The sequence below is a fragment of the Aethalodelphis obliquidens genome, unplaced genomic scaffold (assembly GCF_003676395.1).
Source record: "Aethalodelphis obliquidens isolate GAN/ISIS:26980383/991018 unplaced genomic scaffold, ASM367639v1 scaffold2, whole genome shotgun sequence".
NCBI lineage: Eukaryota > Metazoa > Chordata > Mammalia > Artiodactyla > Delphinidae > Aethalodelphis > Aethalodelphis obliquidens.
In genome coordinates this window covers 30,136,942-30,163,166 of record NW_020837946.1, presented here as the reverse complement: position 1 = coordinate 30,163,166, position 26,225 = coordinate 30,136,942, and the positions used below count along the sequence as shown (strand labels likewise).

The 26,225-nt window shown below is 41.9% G+C and overlaps 1 protein-coding gene across 1 annotated transcript in view; it reads left to right on the top strand.

Moving 5' to 3' along the window:
* PARD3B (par-3 family cell polarity regulator beta) overlaps positions 1-26,225 on the top strand; it is a 1,036,702-nt gene that overhangs the window by 965,337 nt on the left and 45,140 nt on the right. The gene's annotated exons all lie outside the window — the stretch shown is intronic.

The window sequence follows — 26,225 nt, the reverse complement described above, 5'->3', positions numbered from 1 at the left end:
ACCATCCCACCCGCACATAAAGTCTTCAGAAAATACACATGAAATAGAAATCTGGCTCTGAAACGGGGAGTATGTTATAATTTTGCCTTACTGCATCTGCCACAGCCCTCGTGCCATCTTCACAACTGTGCTAATAATTGAAACACTTGTGGGTTATTTTTTAAGGGAAGAAAATAGTATATCATGGCAATTGAACATGTCAGCAAGAATATTGGATTCTGAATGGAAATCCTAAGCCATTGCTATAAACATGGTATTGAACAGCCTGTACCCAGCTTAGAGACAATAAAACAGTAAATCCTCTGTCCTAGGAATTACCCACAAGGAAGGGCATGCCAGCCTTAACCCTGGAGCTTCATGTCAAAAAGCAGGGTGTTAAAAAGCAGGAGAGAAATATGAACCTGGAAAGGGGTTCTTTGCTTGATTTAGAACCTGACCGTGTTCTTCGGGCAATAAGCAAATATTGCTGAGAGGCACCGACACAGTGTGGGGAAAAGACAGCTGCGTGGGCAAGTTCGCTTGGTGATTCTGGCCTAACAGGATCCACTTATGCTGTAACTAGACACCCCTGAAAATGAGATACAATTCTCAAAGGTTTGTGCTCTTATCTGTGAGATGAAGAATAATTTTAGTCTGTAATCAATGGCACATGACAAAGAGGAAACCTTTCCAAGATGACATACAGTGCAGTGACTATGGGAGTTGAGTGAGTTGAGAGTGTGAGAATTTGTGGGTTTGAAAACAAAAAACAAAGAAAGGTTAATGCCAGGCAGAAAACTAAAATGTTACAGAATATCTGCTTTTAAAGGAGGGGGTGGTGGGGAGGACCCTAAGTAGATCTTTTCTATCATCATACTGAATTGTTAAAGTGCTAACTCAGAGCTGGGTTACCGTTTTGAGTTGCATGTTGGCTATATTTCTGCGTGTGAAATGACAAAAAGAACAGCCCGAGTATTACAACAGGCATAGCCCAAGTGACCATTTGCTCTTATAAATAGTAATGTTGATTTTCAAAAGTAATAAAATCTCAAATCCAGCAGAGAACCAATTTTGAACACTGACTGGGCAGGATACCCACAATACAATATTTTAAAAGCTCCTGTACAACTATATTTTATCTGCATTTTCCCTTTTTATATGTTGTCTCCTAGTTATTTTTCTCATCCTTGATTTCTTTCCTCTCCTTATTTTTTTCCCTGGCTTAGTATTTTGTTTTCATTTTAAAAAATAGAAGTAGTCTCCAAAATTCATTTTAAATATAAAATTTCTGGCTTTCAGTATTGAAGTGCATGGAAATTGTGGTTAAGGCAGATGGAAAGTACTGTATTCTTAGGATAGGAAGAAAAAGGAAAACTGGAAACAGTTTAATGTCTTCCTGGCCAACTTGTACTCAGACTGCGGAAATGGATTTTTTTTTTTTTTTGGTACAAATCAAAAACACAGAAAGAGCATTTATAAGTACAGAAATTCAACAAATTTCGCTCATTCATTCCTTCCCCAAGTATCTACTGATCATCTACTATGCATCAGGCCCTGAGAATCTGGAGACTGGGGATGCCGTGGCCCTAGACACCTAGACAAGGACCCGCCATCTAGGACGGGAGGCAGCAGAACAACTTTTTGTGAGAGTGCAACCAATGCTTAGGTTAGTAATGATTAACATAAAGTCCTCTGAATTTCCAACTCCTATTTATTTCAATTAATAAGCCCTGAAATGCTCAGCCGTGGCTGACTCTAAACACATCTATTTTAGGATTAAACACTGTGGAGGGAGTGTTTTGACAGAGGCAATACGTTGATGCTGTTTGTGGCTCTGGAGCTATCATCGCAATATATGAATTGACAAAATCCTGCCAGCCCCGAGAATATAACTGTAGCCAAAAGTGAGGCATCTTAGACTGAAAACAGTTTTGACGAACAGTGCACTCACACACGTAACACAATGGTAGAAGTGATGAGCTGCACGTGCTAACACACCTTTTTAGCTACCTGGCAAGAAGGAGTCGTGATGGACGATAAATAAGGCTCAGACAAGTGCATGAGAGGTCCCTGGCACTGGTCTCTTAATGCAGGGGCTTGAACTTGCGTTTCCATCTCAATTATCTAAGGGGGATATACAAAGTATCCCCACCAACATGCTCTGACCCATCGAGGGTCCATATTTACCCAACAGGATGCAGAATGCCGAGGCAGGGGACAAGCTACTGGCCTCTGTGTGCCGGTGACATTTACCCTGGTTTTCTAGTCTTCTCCCGCCCCTAGAGATTTTACTGTCCACTTAATTGAATCACCCCAGCTCCACTGCTCCTTTGGTCAGGGGAGTGAGGCGAACACATCTCTGTAGGCACCACATCCCCTCTTAGTCACAGAGGTGGGGAGCTTTAAAATATTTATGGAGTTAAATTTTTCATTAAAAATCGGAATAATTCTATCTACAGGAAGTCAGTGGCCAACCTTATAGGGGACTTAATATGCTACTGACTGATTTGGTGCCTATGCTGTTTGTGGAGAGCATCACAGGAGTTTTAAGATACACTCAACAGTGTTGATTTATATGCCAAATTTGGAGCCATCAACACGGAGAGAAAATGCCCCCCGGTGCATGGAGTTGGGGAGGAGCCCCGGTCAAGGGACACCCTGCTATGCTTTCATGGAACGCTGTCATTTTAAAGTGGGCCGTGCAGCCTACTGCCGGGCTGGATGACACCTGACAACATAAAGCCAGAACCCTAGCCAGTTCAGGAAAGAGATAATTCCCAGCACTTGCTAGTTATGAGGTTGCCTAAGGCTAAGGGCTAAGCGATGTTAAGTGTTATCGTTAAGCAATTTTAAATCTTCTGCCTCTGAAGAAAAATGACTTTATTTCTTTTCTCCTGAGGGTGCTGTTTTGGAAAGCAGAGCATGGTTGTACTACAGCCTCGTTAGCAAGCGCCAGGCTTTTCCCAGGGCCAGTGTTTTAGCATCCTCTCCAGCCCCCACTTCTCTCTGGTAGTAAACAGAGCAAAATCAGCATCCCCTTATTCTTGCCTGACACAAATTATTACTCGCCCTGGGTGAGCAGAGAAGTGGCTGTTTCCAGGGCTGCTCTAATGTGTGAACAACAACGTGCGTATTTTTGCAAACAGCTTCTTTTTCACTTCAGCCTCCCAGCCTCTTTCAATCCTCGCAGGCCCCATTCTGATTTTACAGGCCTCCTCCAGGTCCGTCTGTTCAGCAGTGAACTCTCTCCTCTCCCATCTGAAGCCTCCGTCATTCCCACCTGGCCCATCCCCGGCCCCATGGGATCCCATTATCCCTTCTCTGCAGGTGGCTCAGTGCATCGGCACATGAGGTTGCTCTTCCGGGCTTGTAATCAAGTGTTGAGTCCTGAGGAGGGAACAAAAAGGCTCTGCATCTCTTCTGTGGTCCTACATGCGTGAGTGCCGAAAGGTTGCTGGAGAAACTCATAAAAGCATTCACTGGTTCCTCTACAAAATTCACATTATCCAACCCCAGCTGGGCCCCTGCTGCTGTCCAGAATTCCGTTTAGTCGTGCTGTCGACTCCCTTGACTATCCCCACAGTGGCCATTCCAAACCTTTTCTGCTCCCGTTAAGTTCTGCAAAGATGACTAAGCCCCCCAGGCCCAATCTCTAGAGATGATCTCACTTCCTTTCCTTTACAGCCGTGAGACATTCAACCTTAGTTCCTCAACTTCTCCCTACAATTCAGGCTTGCTCTGTCTTCACTAACACACGCCTCCCAAGGGGAGACATGAAGGCGTGGACTTGGAGTCAGGCCATAATTACAGCCCCATCCATCACTTCTCACCTGGGTGACCTTGGGCAAGGATCCAACTGGTCCAGGCTCAGTTCTTTAATCTGCAAATTGGGGATTATATTAGGGACTCTGTACAGCGCCTGTATGAGTATTAAATACAAATGATACAAGCAAAACCCTTAGTGAAGAGCCTGCCTGACATAGTTTAAGGATTCTTTTATATTGTTAGTTCTTTTTAATTTTCTCTCTGGGGATGACATGTTCCTTTCTTTTATGAGTCAAACCTATACAGCAGAGCTCATTCTCACTGGCTTCTTGGGGGACCCTACACAGTCAACTACCCCTCTCTCAGCTGCATCTTCAAGCCCTTGGCAATTGCTTTCCTCCCCCTGCCTACTACTCTGAATGCATAGTCTCAGCTGCACAGTTCACTGGGAATTCCTCAGCATGGAGAAGGGAAGCACCAGCAGCTCATGGAGATATGCTGGGGACATAACTGAGGCTGGAGGATTAGCCAACGCTTAGGGAAGGACCAGCAGTCCGGATGATCAAGGAAGAGGGCACAGCAAACTGAAATGATCTGCATGATAAGCTGTGCTGTGGACATGCTGGGAGACAGCAATCCTTATGAATAGGGAGCTCATATCAGGGATATAGGAGCTAACTCAGGTCTAGGCAAGAGGCCAATAAGACTTAGATGCAGACCCAGTGTGTCCCCGGTGGTGGAGACCCACCCAGTGTGAGTTAACCAGCAAGGCTGGACATGATGTTTGTGCTCCTAGGACAGATATGATGAGGGAGCAACACTCTCTGGACCAGCGCGGGGAAGTCCTGAGATATCGCGAAAATGCTCCTGTTGTCTCAGGACTGGACAGTGCTGACTGAGCCTGCAGCTGTAGTGACTCATAGCCGAGCAGGGCTCAGGTGGCAGGACTACCCCCTGAGCTTGGCTGTAGTCCATCCGAGAAAACAAAGATCTTCCCTTAACCCTCCTTCCTCCTGCAATTCCCACTTTCCTGCTTTAGGAAAAAGTGGCTCTATTTCCACACCACCCACTGAACTCTTGCCTCTTGCCCCAGGCTTCTGAACATGTCACTGATGCTTCCAGCGGACTCTGCTTCCAGTCCTTTTCTTTCTTTCTTTTTAATTTTTATTTTCTACTGGAGTAGAGTTGATATACAATGTTGTGTTAGTTTCAGGTGCACAGCAAAGCACCTCAGTTATACACACACATGTCTCTATTCTTTCCAGCCCTTTTCTTTTTTTCTTTTTTTTTTTTTTTTGTGGTACGTGGGCCTCTCACTGCTGTGGCCTCTCCCGTTGCGGAGCACAGGCTCCGGACGCGCAGGCTCAGCGGCCATGGCTCACGGGCCCAGCCGCTCGCGGCATGTGGGATCTTCCCAGACCGGGGCACGAACCCGTGTCCCCTGCATCGGCAGGCGGACTCTCAACCACTGCACCACCAGGGGAGCCCCAGCCCTTTCCTTTATGTGGATTCTCTCTGAGCTGCCTCCTCTATTCTTATAGGTTCAGTTCTCATCACTACGATGATGAATTCAAAATGAACCTTCCTATCTCACTCTTATTGTGACTCCAGTTACAGTTGCTGCTTAATACCCATCCTTCTACCTCCAAGAGACCTCAAAGCCCCCATGCCACAACCCAAGCCCTCTGCCACCTTTCTTTAGTTCTTCCTTCTTTCAACGTCCATAACATTGATTTAGCACTTTACCAGTGCCACTGAAAACACCTTGAATTAGATATTGATTCTTTGCTGCCACTTTCCACCACTATTGGATTATAGATCCCTTGGAAGAAAGGATATTGTTTTATATCCATCGTTTTTTACACCTATCAACAGGACCTAACATAGGACCATGTATACAGTAAGTTTTTAATATGTGGGTACAAAGATGAGAATAGATTTGTTTTTATATAAGTAAGTTGTAGGAAAAAATTCCTCCCAAGATTTTTTGACCATTTACTTTAGGGCACTATTTTCCAGGAAGAGTATTGATTTTCCCATGAGAATGTCCCTTTTCCCTGGAATCAGTAAAGCCCAGACTTCCAAATAGTTATCTCCTGTTGAGTGCTTACCATGTACCAGGCACTCTTCTAAATGCTTTGTATCCACTGACTGACTTAATGCTCACAACAGTCCTATGACTCAGTACCAACCCTATTATTATCCTCATTTCATAGGCGAGGACACAGGCAGAGAGAGATCAAGTGAAATTGTCCAAGTTCAACAGCTGGAAGTGGCAGAGTTGGGATTTGAACCCAGGTAGTCTGGCTGCAAGTTTGTACAATTAACTTCTGGGGCTCAGGTCATCCAGCTCAGAGTCACATCCACACTCTGCGATTATTCCATGCCCTTGTCTTATTTGCTCACCTGTTTATCATTCTCACTAAAGTGTAAGTGCCTTCGAGGACAAGGGACCGTATTTTATTCATCTTTGTATACAACACGGAACATTACTAACAGACAGGCTTGGTAATGCCTTTCAACTGTTTCTGCCATGCTGTCATAAAATCAATTCTTTTCCCATTCCCTGGGGCCCTTCCCTTGAAATATGAACAGTTTAATGTGTAATTGCTAGATGAACATTAAGCAATAGACTTTGCCTACCAAGAAGGGAATCCTGTTTTGTTAGAACACTCCTGAGAGTTGAAAAAGCAGTATCTGCAAATTGGTACTTTGGTTCTTTGAGATTAAAATTAATATCTATCCAGAAGAAAAAGGATGGCGATAAATTTTCTGGTGGAAATCTGCATTAGCCCTCCCGGGGAGAGAGACTCGCTTTCCCGAGGCTGATGCAGGACAGAGGCCTGCTCGGGCCAGGTGTGGCTTCTGGTCCTGATGATGCTCTCGCCCGTATTCCATGAGTTACTTGACGGGGAAGAAACGTCTCTCTGAACAGCTCAAGCAGCTAGAGCGTGGCTGTGTAATGAGAAGCAACATACTAGAGCTGATTTTGGGCAGAAAGAGCAACTCTAGAAGGAGCTAACAGCTTATGCTTGCTTCCTAGGAACCCAGAGTAAACTCGCTTTCTAAGTGTGTTCCCAGTGTTTTGGTGCTGGTTAGGACCGTGTCCAGGTCAGAAGAACACGCCGTAAGAGCATACTTCCGCTTTAATGTTTCCGTTAGCTCACTTTGTGGGTTTCGGGTTTCTCGTCTGTCTGTGCCATTGCCCAGCCCCAGGAAGACTCCAATCACAAGTGCACGGCTAACTTTGAAGCCTGCAACATGCTCAGCGCCTACTAGGTTACATTATCCACAGAGTCGTTTACCTCACTGCTTAAGGACACTCTCCCTCTCTGATTTCTCGTTCTCATCTCCAGTTAGCTTCTGCTCCGCTCGCAGCTATTGAATTTTCCTTTGCCGACGTTGCCTTGTTTTCTAGCCCTTGCTAAGCAGTTGGCAGTGACATTCAAGTTCTGCAGAGATCTCCACCAATGGCACAGTCCGGGTCGTTGCTGAAGCTAACGGAGGTCGTGATTCAATGAGTTCAGTGAAAACATGAGCAGTCAGCAGGTGTATATATGTGCGAGCGTGTGTCCAGTGCGGGTGGAGGTTTGGCCATGTGGATCTGTAGAAGTTGACAAAGTCTCCATACTGCCTAATCGAGTACTTCTCTCTGCCACAAGGCCAGTTTGTCAAATAAGATGTTTCATGAAAATATATGTACTGCTCGCCACAGCCCTGGCAGCTGGTTGAATGTCCATCCAGGGTTTGAGGCCATTACAGCTAGTACTTTCTCTCAGCAAGTCTCTAGATGGAGCCCTGTCGCAGTTCATCTAGATCCGACAAATCAAGACCGCTCTCCCCAACACCTTCCTTGTGGCACAACTTTATCGGAACAGCCCTTTCTTGCAGTGAAAAGCTACCTCTCAACATCCCTGTCTATGACTGCTGCTCTGACTTTGCAGGCCAGCTGAGACGGGCTGAGGAACTTGTCTTTAGCGCATCTCCCACATCTGCATGTGACAGAGTTTAATGCTTTTGAAAATCAGGGGAGCTCTTTTCACCCACCAGATTCAAATTTCTCATCCTTTCTCCTCGGTCCCTGAAAATCGAGTCTCTACTACCCCTGCCCTGTAGAGTGAGCTGCCTATGTGACTGGCCCTTCCACCACCTCACTCTTAATGCAGAGGACAAAATGATGAATTAGCAGCAATTTAATTCTTTGTGAGATTAAGATGTCTCTCAAGATGTCAACTCAAACTTCCTGAAAAATGCAAAAAGCCCTAGCATGTAATACCGCCTTAAGATGCCAAACAGCTGAGATCAGGGGGTTAATGCTACTGCCATATCATTTTTATGTCACTTAGTTCCTCAGATAAAAGTCCATTTTAATCAAACTTTTTATCATTTCCTCATAGCCAATATATCCTTGATGCCAGTTGGAATATTTGATATTAATTATTCAGTCAAAGGCCTCCATTATGAGTTTAGCTAGAATGTTAGTGATTTAAAACAAGTTCGGACCCATTACAGTACTGATGTCCCCAGAATTGTTTTAAATGAATCTTTTTTTTATTGAAGTATGGTTGAATTACGATGTTGAGTTAATTTCTGCCGTACAGCAAAGTAACTCAGTTATATACATATATACATTCTTTTTTATATTCTTTTCCGTTATGGTTTATCCCAGGGTACTGAGTATAGTTCCCTGTGCTATACGGTAGGACATTGTTGTTTATCCATTCTATATGTAATAGTTTGCATCTACCCCCGAGTTCCCAGTCCATCCCTCCCCCACCACCACTCCCCCTTGGCAACCACAAGTCTGTTCTCTATGCCTGTGAGTCTGTTTCTGTTTTGTAAATAGGTTCATTTGTGGCAATATTTATATTCCACATATAAGTGATATCATACGGTATTTGTCTTTTTCTTTCTGACTTACTTCACTTTGTATAACAATCTCTAGTTGCATCCATGTTGCTGCAAATGGCATCATTTCGTTCTTTTTTATGGCTGAGTAGTATTTCATAGTGTATACATATGATATCTTCTTTATCCATTCATCAGTTGATGGGTATTTAGGTTGCTTCCATGTCTTGGCTATTGTGAATAGTGCTGTTATGAACATAAGAGTACATGTATCTTTTTGAATTAGAGTTTTGTCTGGAAATATGCTTAGGAGTGGGATTGCTGGATTATGTGGTAATTCTATTTTTAGTTTTTTAAGAAACCTCCACACTGTTTTCCACAGTGGCTGCACCAACTTATGTTTCCACCAACAGTGTAGGAGGGTTCCCTTTTCTCCACACCCTCTCCAGTATTTGTTATTTGTAGACTTTTCAATGATGGCCATTCTGACCAGTGTGAGATGGTACCTCATTGTAGTTTTTATATGCATGTTTTAAATGAATCTTGGTGGACCACATGTATTAAATTCCATAGATTTTTACTTTTCCCTCATTTTCCGTAGAAATTCCTAAACTGTTACATATTTGTTAAGCACTCTTTTTAGAAGAAGAAGAAGATGTGCTTGCTATTTCAAATAGAGTGCTAAATCTGGCATTACCTTGAACTTGAAACGTGTTAAGATTGGTAAGCTGACATCGTGTTTTCCCTCCTGCACATATATTTTAAAGTTTTAGCATTGATTTCCCAATTCTCCAGCGAAAAGAAAAGAAAAGAAGGTTATTTTGTGCATAGGAAGCTACTTAGAGTGTTTTTTTATCTCTGATTTCTTATATTCTCTGGTCATTCTTGATGTTTGCCTATTGTATGGTCATTCTACCATCTGCCCCCCAAAAGTTCCGCGCACTGGAATTACTGTGGTGAGTTTTCTGACTGCACCGAGCTGTTATGCACGATGTACCGCTCTCCCTCTGCACCCGCCTCCCCATCTTCTAAATCTCTCCAGCTATTTGCTACTGTCTCTTGGCCCAAGTTCCTGGGTTTGCTGTATACAGGTTTTGTCCTGGCGTCAACCTACTGCAGGCATAGACACTCTGAATAAACCAAGTATATTAATTCGTTGTAATATCTGGTTCGTATGTATTTGTGAGGCCTGTGTTTTATGATTATTTGAAGTGACATGACATCACCAAAACATGCAGGGATCTTGGATAAAAAATGAGTGCCTCCCCAAGAATATACAGGGGAGAATGGACAGCCTCTTCAATAAGTGGTGCTGGGAAAACTGGACATCTACATGTAAAAGAATGAAATTAGAACACTCCCTAACACCACACACAAAAATAAACTCAAAATGGATTAAAGACCTAAATGTAAGGCCAGACACTATCAAACTCTTAGAGGAAAACATAGGCAGAACACTCTATGACATAAATCACAGCAAGATCCTTTTTGACCCACGTCCTAGAGAAATGGAAATAAAAACAAAAATAAACAAATAGCACCTAATAAAACTTAAAAGCTTTTGCAAAGCAAAGGAAACTGCAAACAAGACAAAAAGACAACCCTCAGAATGGGAGAAAACATTTGCAAATGAAGCAACTGACAAAGGATTAATCTCCAAAATATACAAGCAGCTCATGCAGCTCAATGTCAAAAAAACAAACAACGCAATCCAAAAATGGGCAGAAGACCTAAATAGACATTTCTCCAAAGAAGATATACAGATTGCCAACAAACAGATGAAAGGATGCTCAACATCACTAATCATTAGAGAAATGCAAATCAAAATTACAATGAGGTATCACCTCACACTGGTCAGAATGGCCATCATCAAAAAATCTACAAACAATAAATGCTGGAGAGGGTGTGGAGAAAAGGGAACCCTGTCGCACTGTTGGTGGGAATGTAAATTGATACAGCCACTATGGAGAACAGTATGGAGGTTCCTTAAAAATCTAAATATAGAACTACCATATGACCCAGCAATCCCACTACTGGGCATATACCCTGAGAAAACCATAATTCAAAAAGAGTCATGTACCAAAATGTTCATTGCAGCTCTATTTACAATAGCCAGGACATGGAAGCAACCTAAGTGTCCGTCAACAGATGAACAGATAACGAAGATGTGGCACATATATACAATGGAATATTACTCAGCCATAAAAAGAAACGAAATTGAGTTATTTGTAGTGAGGTGGATGGACCTAGAGTCTGTCAGAAAGAGAAAAACAAATACCATATGCTAACACATATATATGGAATCTTAAAAAAAGAAAAGGGTTCTGAAGAACCTAGGGGCAGGACAGGAATAAAGATGCAGACGTAGAGAATGGACTTGAGGACATGGGGAGGGGGAAGGGAAAGCTGGGATGAAGTGAGAGAGTGGCATGGACATATATACACTACCAAATGTAAGGTAGATAGCTAGTGGGAAGCAGCCACATAGCACAGGGAGATCGGGTCTGTGATTTGTGTCCACCTAGCTGGGTGGGATAGGGAGGGTGGGAGGGAGATGCAAGAGGGAGGAGATATGGGGATATATGTTTATGTATAGCTGATTCACTTTGTTATACAGCAGAAACTAACACACCATTGTAAAGCAATTATACTCCAATAAAGATGTTTTTAAAAAAGAGTGCCTCCCAAATGCATGAGCACATGCATTTAGTTTCCATTTTTATGTACCAAATTCTGCACCTAAATTGTTTCCAAGATGTCATGTTTATTCCTAAACTAGCCAATTGTATTTGAAAAGAAAATCAAACTAAGAGCAGTTAAGGCAAAGGAAGTAAGGGGAGTGTCATAAAATATACCGAGTGCCTACCATGTGCTGTGTATTTTACATGCATGGTCGCATTTTATCCTCGCCATCCATGTAGTCGTTAAGATGCTCATTTTTTTAAATTTAAAAAATCCATCCTTGAAGTGGCAGAATCAGAATGGAATCAGAATTCAAACTCAGTTCTTTCTGGTTTCCAAGGTCTTTTTTACTTTGCTTTACCACACCTCTAACACGGACAAGTTAGGGAGAGGTTGGAATACCTCAGCTTTTTTCATGAGCAACATGAGTTCATGGGAAGGAAGATATCTAAGGTCACATTAAAAATTCACCCATGTTCATGGTCTTTTAGGGCTCTAAAAAATGAAAAATGTTGAACCCTTCAAGGGTAAAAAAAAAAAATCATAATAAAATACAATGAGACAAATAATAGGGAATTTATGAGAAAAAAAGAAAAATACTTTCAAAGCATATCATTTTCATTCTTATATCACTGTGATAAGTTTTCCCTAAGTAAAAAAAGATGGCCACATTTTCCTTACAACAATAATTCTGTTCCTATTGGGAACGTAAATAAGGATGTAAACAGCTCAGCCTAGGGTTGTGCGTGCACAATGGCTACAAACCCCAAGTGCGTAGACCAGGTCCCCAGCCCCCAGAGTGCACTCTGCACTGCCCTTCCGCAGAAACACTTGTGACGGGGCATGGGGTGGAACCAATATTTCTTAAGTATTCATTATGCTTCAAGAATTCTAGTGGGCACTTTAAATGTTTGAGTTCATTTATTTCTTGTAACAGTCCTGAAATAAATAGTATTATCCCTATTTTATGGATGAAGAAACTGAGGCTCAGAGGTGCAAAGTGGTATGGCCAGAGTTGCACACAGAATATGTAGCAGATTTTGGATTCAGTGCAGCTCTTTCTACCTCTGAAACCTATAGGATCTCCATGAATCAAGTTGTCTCGTGCTAGGCTGGCTGTAAACAGGCAGGAGAGAAGCATTCAGTGATCATCCTCTACTAAGGCCACCCTCGCTGTGCTGACCCCACCCTAAATCACCACAGTATGTAACTGTGGGACATGAAAATGAACCAACCCCTAATAGGCTTCAAAATGACTAAGAACAGCATCCGTGAACCGCAGAGTTCCCCTTTAGCATAATAAACACCCACCTCCTTCCAGCTGAAATATCTTTTAAACCGTGCTCTTTTTTAAAGACTGTCTCTTTGTCATGCTAGTGTTTAAAAAGAGACACTAGCTGGTTCCACTTCAGCAATTTTTATAGCCAGGAAAGTATTGTTGCTTCTTTCCCACAGATCCTCAGGGGACATGGTGAGATGCAAATGCCAGATAACCATGGAGGGATGGCTTCTATTGACTGCTGCTTCAAGTCCCAAGAAGAGAGCTTTGGCAGTTGATTGCCATGGAGGTGCCACAGAAGCCCATCTGTGCCCTGGATTTTATGTGACACAGGCCCCATGACCTCAATCAGAATGCTGGGAAACACCTTGGTCCAGCTCCATTATTTCTAGCAAAGGCAAACATTTGTGGTATAAATGTGGGAATGGTTGGTACAAAAAGAGCAGCATTCATTATGTGTTCTTCCTTATATTCCAAGTCTTTAATTAAGCCTAGATTGAAGCGATTGGGGCTTATCCCAACAGAAGGTTGTACCACTCGACAGTCAGCAGAACTGACGCTTACAAGTTGAAGACAGCATCACGTGTTAAATAGGTAGGAGCCTGGCAATTCTCAGTGGCTACTCGCCACCAACAATATGTTCTGGGGCATCATTAATAGCCTTTGAACTTGACCATTGCTTGAAAACGAAGACAGGGTGGTGGTGGCTGCTCAGATAAGGTTTCTGCCCACTAATTGCTTGCATGTATCTGAGGCAGATGCAGACCCATTTCCAGAAATAAGAGTGTGTGACAGCCTGGGTTTTGCAAGGTACTGGAAAGAGTTGAAATTGTTGCAGCAGAGGTTTAAGACAGAAAATGAGCCCACTGAGCTATTTTGAGAAGGAGTTTGCCACGATGAAGTTTTTCTCCTGGAAACAGTCCTACAAAACCGGGATTGGAGTTTATGCTTGGTCACTTTCCACTGATATGCTGGTGCTTTGACAATTTATGCTACATGGTCTGGACTGTGCAATACCCTTTTACAGTTTTTTTCCAGCTTCAAAATCAGGTCCACGTATAAGACAGAGCTTCTAGCCAATGTTTTATATGAGTAATTTCCTGATGTGCTGCATGTAACGTGGCCAAGATAATGTGATGTCTGCCTTCTGTGGGTTGGTTATAGACAAGTCACTTATGTTTCTACCTTGTCGACAATTTGAATTCTTCAATTTGTCCTTTTTCTGGTGACTCTTTTCATATCTGATTTTTTGAAAAAAAACACAGATCAGTTCTGAACTGTTCAGAGCTAACTGTGCAACTGTATTAGCCTAAACAGATGAGCTAGGAAGGTCACCTACCCTTCCTTATTCCTTCATTCAACAACTATTTACTGGCTACCTACTAAGTTCAATATACTCTGTAGGCCTTGAAGATATAAGTGCTGTAGGACACAGTCCCTGTACCATGGAGCTTTTAATTCAGTGGAGGAGATAGTAATTGTACAGTCACAAAGAAATCATAAAAACTTGGCAGCTCTGCCCATTATGAAAAAGGAGAGATAAGTGATTCAAGAAAATATAATGAGAACTTGGACCAAATGAAGGGAGGGAGTGAGCTTTGAGCTACGATCTGAAGGAGTTTAGAGAGGAGAAATAAGAAATATTCCAGACAGATGAAAAACACATGCAGAGGCCTTGGGTAGGAGAGAACATGGTGAACAGAGAGACTGAAGGAAACCCACGAGGCTGGAACAGAGACTGGGGGAGAAAAGCAAGAGAAGTCAGACCGTGGGTGGTTGTTAAGGACGTTTAGATTTATTCAAACAGTAATTAGAAACCATTATGAGTTTTAGCAGGAGAATGACATGGTCACACTTGTGTTTCAAATCGGTGGAGAATAGATTGAAGGGAGGCTGGAGTGAAGGCTAACCAGGTCAAAGGTCATTACTGCTTAGGCAAGAGATTGTGGTACTGATGCTAGTGGAGACGGGAGAAGATGGTGGGTGGCTGGTGATGGGTTGGTTACACGTGGAGGTGTGGAGGGGAAGTAAAGCCAGGTGTCATGAGTGAATCCACACACAATGGCGTGGGTGAGGGTACCCTTCCCCCAGAGAGGAAATGCTGGGAGAGGTCTAGGTTTGGGGGGGAAGATCATGAGTATGAATTGGGAGGTGCTGGATTTGAGGTGCCTTTCAAGCTTCCAGAAGGAGACCCTGAAATGTAAAGTAGAGATGGCTCAACATGGATGGGAACTACAGTGGCTCATCCAGGATGTTAGACTAAAGTGTATCCATCAACACTGAACAGAGGACCCCAGGGTATATCAGCAGTGATGATGTAATGAACTAGAGTCTCAAACTCAGAAAGTACAGACAGAGGCAGGGGGACAGTACAGATTGCACGGGCCTGGGCTCCAATTCACGGTTGTGACTTGTCTTTATTGCTCTGTAGACAGCAGAGGCTTATCTATCACTGTCTGTGTAATTTCATTCTGAAAATGATATTTTTCTCAAGTAGGAAGAAATGGTGATTTAATGCCATCTGGCATCCTGTGACTAAGCATAGCTCTGACCCCATAAAGCATAATCATGAAAGGAAGAAGGAACGGTGGAAATCGTTTTGGTAACCGTGCTGTGCTTATAAAATAGAATATCCTTGTTCTTCAGAAATATGACTGAAACATTTACGGGTAAAAAGGCACAAGTCTCCAGTTCACTCTCAAATGGTTCAGGAAATAATAATATGTATATGTGTATAATAATGTGTATATATGTGTATGCATACCTGTGGAGAGAAAAAGGGGGTATAGAGGGGAAGGGAACCTAATGGAAGAAAAGAGAATAAATGACAAAGTAAATGGGGCAAAATGTAAAGAATTGGTGGATCCGAAAAAAAAGATATAGGGAGTTCTTCATACTATTGTTGCAGTAGCAATGACAGTGCTAACAAGGAACAGTAGAAGTTCTCATAATTTTCTAGTACCAACTCAAAAGTAAGAAATGCACTCATTCTGGAGTCTTATGCTGGGTTTTCGCCCAAAAGCAGACCCAGAGACAAAGATTTTGGAGCAAGTGATTTTATTTGGGAAGCAACCCCGGGAAGTCCTGGAAGGGGAGTGAGGAAACGAAGGGAAGAAAGCGGGTACCGAGCGCATTAATAAGCAGCGGACTGCTGCGGGCAGCAGGCAGGGATCAGCTATGCAGGGCCCTCTGGAAATAGTATGAAATGCGCTCACACCTTGTCCCTCATGAGGAACCAGGATGCTGCGGTATTTATCGTTCAAGTCCTGTGTGTCATTGGCTGAGGGTTGCTGCTGAAGGAGAAAACTCCTCTGCAGGTCCAGGGCACTGGTAAGAGGACGCCTCAAGCCTCCAAGCACAAGTCCTTGGAGTAAGTCCTGTAATGGGTCCTCAGTGCAGAGCAGCTCTGGGCAGGGCAGGGCAGCACTGCTCCAACCCACATCCAGTCCCAGAGTCCAAGTGGATCGGTCCTGGTTGCCTTTCATGAGAGAAAAACATGTAATTATTAAGTAGCCCCAGACTGCCTTGATGCCTTCATTTTATTTTTGGAGGAAGTGTTCTGCGAATTGGTCACGTCTCGTATGGAACACAGTGAATAACGATAGCATCGACAGGGCAGCCCAAGAGCATAATCCCAGAAGAATGTATTTCTGGTTTCTCTTCACTCAAATATGCAATTCATCAAAATGAGGTAAAGTCTTTGACAAGTTCATTTTCTTTCGAGCCCGTGCTCAGAACGTCACTAAAATAGAGCAGCACCTCTGGGAATACCCCCGGGATTATGGAAAGCCTCAGGAAGACGGAAATTTGGTCGTAAGGGGCCTTAATCAAGCATGCCCAGTAATGAAATGGGACTTCGAGTGTCTGCAGTGACTTGACTTGTGATCATGGCTGTAAACACACACCAGGTCAAGTTCTGCATGGATTTCAACATGCCACCTTTGCTCCAATTAAGAATAACAGGACCGTGGCCAGATGCAGGGACTAATCATATATCTTTGGTCATGTTGCACCTGTAGGCTCCACAGTCTCACCTTATTTAGCCTTAGACTTTACGTTAAGATACCACTGTTGGGCTCCCCTGGTGGTGCAGTGGTTGAGAGTCCACCTGCCGATGCAGGGGACACGGGTTCGCGCCCCGGTCTGGGAAGATCCCACATGCCGCGGAGCGGCTGGGCCCGTGAGCCATGGCCGCTGAGCCTGCGCGTCCGGAGCCTGTGCTCCGCAATGGGAGAGGCCACAGCAGTGAGAGGCCCGCGTACCGCAAATATAAATAAATAAATAAATAAATAAATAAGATACCAGTGTTGTGTCGTGAAGCCTACAAAAGTGATCAGTCACATCCAGTTCAATTAACGTGCTTAAGCTCATCTTCCTGAGAACAAAAGGTATACGTCATAAGTCAAGCAGGCTTCAGGATAAATTCCTAAGGTGTAGTTACTAGGTCAAAGAGTGAATATTTTTAAACTTCTTGATATATACTTCCAGACTGATCGCTGAAAAGGTTGTATCAACATACACCCTCACCAACATGGAATACAAAATATTTTTTAAACTGTGTCAATTTAAGAGATTAAAAAGTAATAATTATGATCACAAGCTGTTCTAACTTGTGATTCCTTTACTCTTAGGGAAGTTGAATTTTTCTCATATTTGTTGAAATTTGCGTGGATTTTTTTTAGTCTGTGGTAGCTTATCTGTTTGCTATCATTTCTGTCTAGGTTTGTCTTTTTCTGCTTGATTTACTAGAACTCTTCATATATTAAGGACATTAACACTTTGTCATATGTTAACTTTATTTTAATTTAAATTATATGTACAGTAAATAGGAATTTATAATTTTATAAGTTAAATCTTCAGTCTTTTGGTTTATGATTTCTTCTTTGCTTTTACTATTTAAAAAGTTGTCTCCCATCATCAGATCAGATAAATATTTGCCCATATTTTCTTCTAGTTCTTTATGATCTATTTTTTCATGTATTCTACTGCAGGAAAGTTTTGAACATGTGTCATCATAAGCAGTAATGTACCTTCATAATGTAGTTTCAAGCAATTTCAACTATGATGTTGTTATAATCATAAAAAGTACATGGCAGTCTAGACACCCATGCTAAATGGCTTTGTACAAACACGGTGGAAGATATCTGTGCAGTTTATTGACACACATTAACAGTTATTTTATATCCTGCTCTCACTGCAGTTAGGCCCTGTATTAAGATCCATGTGTGTCCTGAAGTATTCTGACCAGGACCCTTGGAACATGGTACACCACCAGGTCTTTAGTGTCCTGGGAGTAGTCGGGATCACCCAAATGGGCTTCTTTCTTCTTTTTTTTTTTTTGCGGTCCGCGGGCCTCTCACTGTCGCGGCCCCTCCCGCTGCGGAGCACAGGCTCTGGACGCGCAGGCTCAGCGGCCATGGCTCACCGGACCAGCCGCTCCGCGGCCTGTGGGATCTTCCCGGACCGGGGCACGAACCCGTGTCCCCTGCATTGGCAGGCGGACTCTCAACCACTGCGCCACCAGAGGGCTTCTTTCTTAAGGTGCACTTCCTCTTGTAAAATATGTACTCCTCTCCTTGACCCTCTGCCAGCTGCCATGACCCTCTGCAGTGTGAGCAAGGTATAGGAACCTCTTGGAACGTGCATTCCTGTGGTCCTCAGATCTGCTTGATAAGAACTCTATGTGTGCTCCTCAAAGGCAGTATTGATATTACTGGAAGTTGCTCTTTTAATTTCTATGAGAAAAAGATGCAGTTTTAGTAGGAGGAGACTTGTATTGAGATAGTATATGTGTCAATTTGGCTAACCCCAAAGGAACTGTGAGAGGAGGGGTTCTTAATCTGGCGTCTTGGTCTGGCATATCAAAACTGTCCACTAATTGGCTTCAGGGGACCTTCAAACTCCCTAAGGTTACATGTCAAGGTTTTTATGAATAAAATTCTGTATGTATTTCTGAGGGAAGGGGTGAATGGGAGAGTTCTGTGACTCAGTAAGTTTAGGACCCACTAAACTAGAGGAATTTAAACTCGTCTTAAAAAGGTCATTAAAAAAATTTCTTCACATTATGGTTCCCACGCGGCTAGCATTTTTCTTTCAGTGAAATGACAGATAATGCGTTCAGAGAGAATATTTCATTTGTAAAATTTATGAGAAAAAAATACCCAAATACTAGCTTACTGTGTTGAAGAGTGTCCTTAGTATCAGAGTGAATATAATAGTTTTAGCAAAAACAAAACAAAACAAAAAAAGACTTATTTGGGTCTACCTTTCAACCTCACATCGTATAATGTGTGCCTGTATCTCTGTTTTGGACCCTGCCTTTTTGTCTGCTTTCAGAAAGAACAAACCCTTCCCAGCCTATAAATCCCAGAAAGCAGGTTGAATGGCATTGAACTCTTGACTATGTGTCCCCATTCCCCTCCTCCCATCACGCCCACCAGCAACATGAAATACAGGTCCTGCTTAAGTTTCCAAGGCCACATTTGTGTGCTCACCAGTGCCACCTAAAAAGGATTTACACAGTCTACTCTCTTCCCAGCTTTTGAAAAATAATATTCTGTTCTCGGCCCCAGAAAGTAGAGAAGGAGAGGAAGCCACTCATGGGAATGTGCAGACAGCAATCTTCTTTGGAACAAAAAGTACTATGGTGATCCCGCTATAAATTATAGCTGTATAAAACTGCAGGAAACCCAAAGAAAGTAAAATATTAACATTAAACTATAGCAACCCCTGCTGTATATAATTTAGATAATCCATTTAATGTAGGTAGGATATTGTGATATAATTGTTCATGTGCCACTGGCAACAGTTTACACTTGAAAAGAATAGAGGCATTAGCTGCTGGTAGATGGCAAATACATTTTATTCATTCTTAAAAGCCGAATGTCCTCAAATAAAATACTGATCAAGGGCTAAAAATTTCAGGGCTGCTGAATCTTTGTCTCATAATGTGGATTTGTGGCCTAATGTAGACTTTCCTTGACCTTGCATAATGGTAGGATATTAATAAGAGAAAGATGGTTACATAAAACATCCTCTGAATGTGAATATTTTTTTTTTACATATGAGTAATTTCAGGTGGCTAAAGATGGAATGAGCTAACCCGAAAGTAACAGGCTGCTCACTATCTCAGCCAAATTAGGCTTAATGCTGAAAGGCATTCCTTAAGAAGTCAAGAAGGCCGGGGGTCAAGCCATCCTGGTCTCCGAGGGAGCAGCCAAAGAAAATCCGGCAAAGAAAATCTCTCAAAGAATCAACAGGGAGAGTAAAGCAGAGATAACCAGATGTCCCATAAGACTCTATCGGTATTACGAAGAAAGCTAGAGCAGGACTAACAGGGTTTGGATTTTATCAACCTTACTAATAAAAGTCACTTGGCTCTCCATCGAGAAGAGCAGTTGGTACAATATGGAAAGGTTTTAAAGACCATTAATTTCTTGAAATGAAACAGCTGGCCTTATTGGCTATTAAATAATGAGCCAGATTCTCCCAAGTGCCTAAGTCACTCTCTAGTAGTAAATTAGTCATTTAGGGAGGCACATTAACTCTTTAAGAAGATTAGAGTTCGATTTAGTGTACTTTATATGTAGGAGGAACGTTGTAGGGAATCTGGCTGAAGCTGAGCAAAGAAAAGATGGAGACAAGACAGAATCCAGTGAAGAAAGTCAATGTATGATTTGTGTTAACGTGACAGCTGAGATGAGCATAGGAAATTGGAGAAGTTGAGTTGTTGAGGGATATTTAATCTAGTGTTCTACATTTGGAAGCGATCGTGATGGTAGAAAGAGTTGACACTTCATTGATTGGTCCGTTCATTCACTCATCCTTAGTAAGCTTTTAGTTGGACAGTGCTGTGTAGCTGGCACTAAGCTAGGCATGAGGAAATGCTCTTCAGTGAAACAGAGTCCTTGTCTCCAGGGCTTTACTGTCTAGTCTCTGGTGGCTTGGGTAGGGAGTGGAAAAGAGACCAATAAATAGAGACTGCAATAGAGTATATTAAGTGCTAGAATTTTATTTGCATACATTGAATTTAAAGTAAGGAAGTGGCAAGATATGCAGTGATGAAGCACCTTGTACAACAGGTGAAGAAGTTTGAGTCTACCCAGAAGCCCTCAGGCCATTGAAGGCTTTTAAACAAGGGAACGGTTTTATCAGATTTGCATTGTAGAGAAAGCTCCTTGATAATTTCGTGGAGGGTAAATTGGAGGAACAAGACTAAAATAAGGAAAGACAAAAGGAAGCTGTTGATATAATCCTTATAAGAAATGCTGAGGGCCTGAAGTGAGGTTGTAACAGTGGGGAATGCCAGTAAGTGAAGAAAGGCATGTGCTTTTTTAACAACTTTATTGGAGTATAATTGCTTTACAATGGTGTGTTAGTTTCTGCTGTATAACAAAGTGAATCCGCTATACATACATATATCCCCATATCTCTTCCCTCTTGCATCTCCCTCCCTCCCACCCTCCCTATTCCACCCCTCTAGGTGGTCACAAAGCACCGAGCTGATCTCCCTGTGCTATGCGGCTGCTTCCCACTGGCTATCTATTTTACATTTGGTAGTGTATATATGTCCATGCCACTCTCTAACTTTGTCCCAGCTGACCCTTCCCGCTCCCTGTGTCCTCAAGTCCATTCTCTAGTAGATCTGCATCTTTATTCCTGTCCTGCCCCTAGGTTCTTCATAACCCTTTTTTTTTTCTTAGATTCCATATATATGTGTTAGCGTACGGTATTTGTTTTTCTCTTTCTGACTTACTTCACTCTGTATGACAGACTCTAGGTCCATCCACCTCACAACAAATAACTCAATTTCATTTCTTTCTATGGCTGAGTAATATTCCATTATATATATGTGCCACATCTTCTTTATTCATTCATCAGTCAATGGACGCTTAGGTTGCTTCCCTATCTGGGCTATTGTAAATAGAGCTGCAGTGAACACTGTGGTACATGACTCTTACTTATTTATTTATTTTTATTTATTTATTTTTTTTTTTGCGGTACGCGGGCCTCTCACTGTTTTGGCCTCTCTCGTTGTGGAGCATAGGCTCCGGATGCGCAGGCTCAGCGGCCATGGCTCACGGGCCTAGCTACTCCGCAGCATGTGGGATCTTCCTGGACCGGGGCACAAACCCGTGTCCCCTGCATCGGCAGGCGGACTCTCAACCACTGTGCCACCAGGGAAGCCCCTACATGACTCTTCTTGAATTATGGTTTTCTCAGGGTATATGCCCAGTAGTGGGATTGATGGGTCATATAGTAGTGCTATTTTTAGTTTTTTAAGGACCCTCCATACTGTTCTCCATAGTGGCTGTATCAGTTTACATTCCCACCAACAGTGCAAGAAGGTTCCCTTTTCTTCATACCCTCTCCAGCATTTATTTTTTGTAGATTTTTTGATGATGGCCATTCTGACCAGTGTGAGGTGATACCTCATTGTAGTTTTGCTTTGCATTTCTCTAATGATTAATGATGTTGAGCATTCTTTCATTTGTTTGTTGGCAATCTGTATATCTTCTTTGGAGAAATGTCTATTTAGGTCTTCTGCCCATTTTTGGATTGGGTTGTTTGTTTTTTTGATATTGAGCTGCATGAGCTGCTTGTAAATTCTGGAGATTAACCCTTTGTCAGTTGTTTCATTTGCAAATGTTTTCTCCCATTCTGAGGGTTGTCCTTTCGTCTTGTTTATGGTTTCCTTTGCTGTGCAAAAGCTTTTAAGTTTCATTTGGTCCCATTTGTTTATTTTTGTTTTTATTTCCATTTCTCTAGGAGGTGAGTCAAAAAGGATCTTGCTGTGATGTATGTCATAGAGTGTTCTGCCTGTTTTCCTCTAAGAGTTTGATAGTGTCTGGCCTTACATTTAGGTCTTTAATGCATTTTGAGTTTATTTTTGTGTATGGTGTTAAGGAGTGTTCTAATTTCATTCTTTTACATGGAGCTGTCCAGTTTTCCCAGCACCACTTATTGAAGAGGCTGTCTTTTCTCCATTGTACAGTCTTGACCCTTTATCAAAGATAAGGTGACCATATGTGTGTGGGTTTATCTCTGGGCCTTCTATCCTGTTCCATTGATCTATATTTCTGTTTTTGTGCCAGTACCATATTGTTTTGACTACTGTAGCTTTGTAGTATAGTCTGAAGTCCAGGAGCCGGATTCCTCCAGCTCCATTTTTCTTTCTCAAGAATGCTTTGGCTATTCGGGGTCTTTTGTGTTTCCATACAAATTGTGGAATTTTTTGTGCTAGTTCTGTGAAAAATGCCAGTGGTAGTTTGACAGGGATTACATTGAATCTGTAGATTTCTTTGGGTAGTATAGTCACTTTCATAATGTTGATTCTTCCAATCCGAGAACATGGTGTATCTCTCTACCTGTTGATTCTTCCAATCCGAGAACATGGTGTATCTCTCCATCTGTTTGTATCATCTTTAATTTTTTTCATCAGTGTCTTATAGTTTTCTGCATTCAGGTCTTTTGTCTCCTTAGATAGGTTTATTCCTAGGTATTTTATTCTTTTTGTTGCAGTGGTGAATGCGAGTGTTTCCTTAATTTCTCTTTCAGATTTTTCATCCTTAGTGTATAGGAATGCAAGAGATTTCTGTGCATTAATTTTGTATCCTGCTACTTTACCAAATTCATTGATTAGCTCTAGTAGTTTTCTGGTAGCATCTTTAGGATTCTCTGTGTATAGTATCACGTCATCTGCCAACATTGACAGCTTTACATCTCTTCTGATTTGGACTCCTTTTATTTCTTTTTCTTCTATGATTGCTGTGGCTAAAACTTCCAAAACAATGTTGAATAATAGTGGTAAGAGTGGACAACCTTGTCTTGTTCCTGATCTTAGTGGAAATAACTTCAGTTTTTCACCATTGAGGACAATATTGGCTGTGGGTTTGTCATATATGGCCTTTATTATGTTGAAGTAAGTTCCCTCTATCCCTACTTTCTGGAGGGTTATCATAAATTGTTGTTGAATTTTGTCAAAAGCTTTTTCTGCATCTATTGAGATGGTCATATGGTTTTTATTCTTCAATTTGTTAATATGGTGTATCACATTGACTGATTTGCATATATTGAAGAATCCTTGCATTCCTGGGATAAACCCCACTTGATCATGGTGTACGATCCTTTTAATGTGCTCTTGGATTCTGTTTGCCAATATTTTGTTGAGGATTTTTGCATCTATGTTCATCAGTGGTGTAAGGCATGTGCTTTTAAGGAGGGGAATTGATGGGACTTGATGGCTGATTAGATGTGGTCATTGAAGGAAAGGGTGGTGACAGACGTAACTCTGGAGTGCAGGCCTGGGACAACTGTGTGGATGGAGGTGCCATTGTCCTTGGTAGATGATGAAGGATGGGGTGCAAGTTTTCATGGAAAGGCAGTGTTGTGACAGTTCCAGTTCCTAGAAGGATGATGAGATGTCACATAGAGAACTAGAAGTCATCCCATGAATCACGTAGTGAGATTTGAAAAGCACATACTAAAAGGAAACTGAGATGCACAAAACTGCAAAACCCCTCAGGTTTAAAACAGAATCCCTGAGCACTGTTTTGCTTTCTTTGGTTTTTCTGCCAGAGGAAGGGATTTCTAAGGTGCAGATGTCTCCACACTGAGGCTATATCATTGCTCACCACTAGCAGTATTCAAGTGCTGGGTAAGTAACAAATAGGAAATAATCACCTTTAGAAAAGCCGCCTCTTTTTTAACCCAGCACATCAATAGTTAATAAAGCATTAATATGAATATCAGGAAATTTATATTCTGTGTAAGCAGTCGAAAACTGCACAGGTTGCAGACTAGGCAAATTAACAGTTCTTTCTCTGTCAGCACTTAAAATCTATAGTGTGGTTTCTCTCTATGGTATGGGGTGAAACGTGCCAACAAATTGGCTTAGATGATGTAAGTATCTGAAAATGTGGAAGAAATTATATACTGGGGGGGAGGAGAAATTCTTATATATTAAAAGGTGTTGACAACTTCACCACAGAATAGCAAAAATGTCCTTAAAGATAAAACACTTATTGTTTCAGAAACCAGAGTTACAGTGCTATCCTATGTGCAGCAAAAGTTGTTTTTAGAAAGAAAATTGACATCAGAGTTTACTAAACCAGTAACTCTTTTGGCAACTTCATGATGAGAACCTTATTCTTTAGGAATGTGAAAAGCATAAAATTAAAAGGGTGGCAAGTTCATAGGTTGCCTAAAGAGAACTTAGCAAAGGAGGGCAACAAACAGGACAAAACATGTCACTCAGTGTCTTTTTGCCAGTCAAGGTGTCATTCTGGTGCCAGTTGTACTATGGTTCCCAGGGAGAGGTTTCCCAGGGAGATGGCCAAGAACTACCCCAGTCACCGTTCCACGTGAGCCTTGTTTTACATTGTTATTCACACACTCCAGCTACGGGAGATAATTGCTCCTCTAGAATAATTCCAAAAATATCTATACCAACAGTGCTCATTTGTGAACTCTGTTCTTCTTTGAGAGCCCTTCTAGTCATTCCTGGTTGTAAATACCCCCATTTTCTAGCAAATGCCAGAATCAGTAAAGACTCGTTGACTTCGTGCTCTAACTGGGGGAAATGTCACGTCATTTTAACATGTTGCCTGAAACTTTACAGGAGACAAAGTCTTTCTCCTCAGAGTTACATTAATGAGCTTAAAAATGGGAATTCCTGGGCTAAAACATATACATTAATATCTTATTCTTTTCTGTGTTGAGAAGGAGAGGTAGCCAGAAAGTAGAGCGGTGCTGGGACCTGTAGGATCTCTAAGGGGACAGAAGCTACTGAGGAGTCAACAAAAGAGATGCCATTGCAAAGACAGCATTTACAGCTTAAAAATAGAGCCTGTGGCTTCAGCTGTCTTTGTCTATGGCCCGTCTCGAAAGCAACCTTAAGAGAGAGGGGGAAAAGCCACTGACTGCCTCTTTAACTGTTCTTTGGCTCTAGCCAGAGCAAGGCATGTTCCACATAAGGATACATTTTTGAGTATCCTGTTTGCTGTTTCAGAAACCAACCAACAGAAAAATTGTCTGTCGAAGCCAAGAAAAAGCGAATGTTTGGAGAAAATACTTTTTCTGATTTTTAGGCTTAAAATGTGACAGGGAAATGGGAAAGCATTGTAAATAGGTGCTAATTCAGAGGATCTGACGCACAGTGGGTGATAGGTGAATTTTTTAAGGAGAAAGCAAATGTACGTGGATTTTATATTTAAATCCCATCTGGGCCAAATTACAAAAAACAAAACCAAAAAAAGCCTAAAGGAGAACAAAAAGTAAAGCAGATAACATATATTTAAATATTTCACAAGGATCGCTTAAAGATAAATAATGTCTGCAAAGTTTGTTTCCCTGAGATAAAAAATACTATGGAAATAAATATTTCTTTTAATAGGATCCTTTCGTACGTTAACAGTGTCTCAAGTCTCCCTATTCTTGGCATATGGTTTAATATAGTTGGTTTTTAAAGGCACCGGGGTAACTTTCTGGGTATTTGGCCTACCTTGTGGATTGGTTCAGAATCATCCATTGCTTTCCAAAGAAAGATATTCTTTATTCTGTGGGCTCTTCTTTGACCTTTATTTCTGAACCTTGGTTAGAATAATGCTGATGGGAAGCAGCTCAGGCTGCAGGCAGATACCTAACCCTTCGGCTTTGGTGGTACAAATGCAGG